General features: G+C 37.9%; 1 pseudogene; it reads left to right on the top strand.

Annotated features, from left to right (window-relative positions):
• Nucleotides 1–209: 209 nt before the first annotated feature.
• On the top strand, nucleotides 210–2639 carry LOC134023755 (uncharacterized; annotated as a pseudogene).
• The last annotated feature ends 884 nt before the right edge of the window (nucleotides 2640–3523 follow it).

The following is a 3523-nucleotide window of genomic DNA, read 5'->3' as shown; positions in this document are numbered from 1 at the left end:
TTTTGGGCTGGGAATCTGATCTTAGATCTGCAGCTATAAAACAATAATAATAATTAACACATTAAGTTAGCTTTGAACAGGCGACCGGTTACGTAGACTACATACAGGAAGTTCATGTGACACTAGACTCGACGTACCAGGCTCTGAACATACCTCAAATAGGCCTACCTATGAACCATAGATAACGGCAAAATATTGAAGCCTGCAATATGAATTCACCAACACTTGAACCCTTCCGCGAGGTTATTAAAGAAATGAAGATGCAAGGGAAGACATACAAAGAAATGTCGTCATTCCTGACTTCCACTGGTGTCCAAAGAGGGTGTTCTATAGACAACATAAAGCGGTTTTGTGCTGACAATAACTTTTAAAAGGAGTTGTGTCGGCCACTCATTTGGAATTGGCAGTGGCCAAAGGTACACAGGAGGTGGGTACACAAGAAGTATGTTTCTCTGTGTCATGAACCACAGAACTAAATGAATATATAGTGGTGATATAAATATTTACTTCACATTCAATAAAAAATCTAAACATATATAAAGTTGTATTTCAATATACATATTCCTAAACATATTTACATATAAGTTCATATTTTTACATCTGTCATATACACACACATCAATTTTGCATAAATGTATTGAAACAAATTACTTTTAGGGTCTTTAAGCACCAGGTAGTGTGTCCATCATGAAAAAGGTCACATAAAGAAGGCTTCTGTCTAATGTCTATTGGTGTGTTTGTCACTATGTCACAACAGACCGGACCCACATTTGGACGTAAAATGATGACTGGGTACCTATCCACCAAGGGTATTCATGCGTCTGAGTGTCGAGTTGGGGCTGCGCTAAGATCAGTCCAGCAACCAAACCACGAAGCACGTTGTCATGTAAGTATTTTGCCCAACGGGCCTTAGTTGTTATCCCACATGTGCTGATGCAAATGTTTTTTCTTTACAGAAAATGGTTATGCTTCAATCTAAATAAATATGGTTGTTTTAGGGGGCACAGAACTTAAACCCATTTCCCTACCATGCTGAATACATGGGACACAAGCTTCACATGGACCAGAATGAAAAGTTGGTGATGTTTGGGGCCACACATGTCTTGGCCATTGATGGCTTGACTTCTAAGATTGTTGGTCATTCAACCATGCCTGTGAAAAATAACCTCATAATTTATGAGAATGTTTACAGGTAAGCAGTTATTGATGTTGTATACATTTTCAATTTGTATTTAATACACATATATAACTATTAGTGGTATCTTAAACAATTATTTGTTGTCATGAATGTAAAAAAAAAAAATGGTGTTTGTGCTCTTTGTGTTGAATATTTGTTTTAACAGACCAGCGGTTTTGGAATATGGAATGTGGGATCAAGTAAGGGTAGACCACGGGAAAGAGTTTTACCTGACTCTATTTATCCAACAACAACTGTTAGGTTACAGACACAACCTGGACAGAGCACCTCACCTACAAACCAAATCAACAAGGGTAGGTTGATATAGCCATGATTAAATAACTCACCAGTACATGTGATGAATGAGCTGCCATTCCAGAAACCCCCACACACATACAGAGACCTGGAATTCATCAGTGTCATACCAGTACTTAATACAAATAAACTCAACAATTCTTGTTTGTCAAATTGGAATGTTGGTATTTAATTACTTTAATTAATGTACAAAATGCACTTTGGAAAATAATTGTATTACATTGCTGCAGATGTTCAATCAGTTTTGGAAAACAATCTGCAAAAAAATGTTTGTTTACAGTATATTCTCAAATTATTCAAATGTCAGGGATACTACATCTTTCTTTCTTCTTGATCTACAGAATCACAGAATTGAGCGTATTTGGCCTGAAATGAACAACAGGGTCAACTACCCAATAAAGACAGCTTTAGTCAATCTACTTGACCAAGAGCGGATCAACATGGAAGACAGTACAGTGAGGTTCTGTGTTTCTAATCTGACATGTCATATTGCCAGCATTGGGATCAACAGAGTTGTGGACTCATGGAATGCTCATAGAATTCCAGGTATTTTAATGCAGCCTTCTCACATCAATTCATGTCAACCTTTAACATTATGAGGAAAATTATGCAAGCAGTAAGTTAAAGCTCAAGTAATTAACTACATTGCTCCAATGAATATACAATGCATGCAGTTACATACAATATATTACTTCAATATTCAAGGATGTGATTCTAAATCCATACCACCATTTCAAGATGTGCATTTGTGAATCACGATTGAATTGTTATAAATAAAAAGTGTATAACAAACTATAACAATGTATAACAATGAAATAATAAGAGTTTCACACCAGGCAGAGGAGTTCCAAACATCTTGGCACAACATGGCTGTGTCAAGAAGGTCACAGAGGATCTCCTACCCTGTGCCTCAGCAGCAGCGGATCTTTATGAGGCAGACACCAGATCGTCATTGACCAGATCCTCAACATTTGGCATCAACCCGTTTGGAAATGCAGAAGAGCAAGCCCAAGTGGAGAGACACTTTGAAGAACAGTTTCCAGACATGACAGTCATTTATAACAATGTAATAAACAATACATATACGCCCTTCCAGGATGCTCTTATGCATCTGATCTTACTCAACTGTAAACCTACGAAAAGATAACTTCCTCTATCCCAGAGACAAACAACTGCACGCATACACACACACACACACAAACGCCCTATTAAGTGTTGACATATACAGTTTGTATATAAAAAAGCTCCAAGTTTAACGCCATGTTGCCCTTTTGCATTTGTCTGTAATAAAATGTATTTGAAACCTGAAATGACCCTTCTTCAGAAATGATATTTTTTATAAAGTTTAAGTGCATGAATGTTTGTTTGGATTTCAGAGTTCTTACATGAATGTAGTATAACTGGCACATGTATCTGGATATATTTAAGATATAGTATTTCATGCAGAAAGAGAAGGTGCAGTTAGGTGTTGAAATGTATTTGACTTTGTATGGTACTTGAATGTTGCATCACAAAGGAACAGAGAAAAGTACACCATGTGTGTGCTAGTAAGTTGTGCAACCACTCACTAACGGCAGCTAAGGCCGTGTGGAGTGAAACCTTTACACAAAGGGAGCTTTCCTGCAACAGGATTGGTGACCACTGGTCTAAGGAATAAAAAGGTCAATATCCCTGAGTGACCCAATGAGAGCCCCAACCTATATCCAATGAAAGATGTGTGGCATGTCTTGAAGATTGCTCTCCATCAAAACTACCCATGCAACTTGACACAGCTTTTGTATTATTAATAGTGCAACTTATTTTTTACACTTAAAAGTAACCATTAAATTAGTGGAGTATGGTGTGTAGATGACTGGGGGGAAATTTGAATGCATGAAACTCTGTGTCAGTGACAGACTACAGGGAGGAGGTCAAGCGCCTAGCGGCATGCACAAGCTGTGTCTGAGCAGGGTACACAGGATCATCAGTGCATAAGAACCGCACATGCTGCTATCCCTGCATTTCAGTTGCACATGCTCCTTGCACATTCCA

This window comes from Osmerus eperlanus, chromosome 7 (genome assembly GCF_963692335.1).
Source record: "Osmerus eperlanus chromosome 7, fOsmEpe2.1, whole genome shotgun sequence".
NCBI classification, from domain to species: Eukaryota; Metazoa; Chordata; class Actinopteri; order Osmeriformes; family Osmeridae; genus Osmerus; species Osmerus eperlanus.
This window is presented reverse-complemented; position numbering and strand designations above follow the sequence as displayed.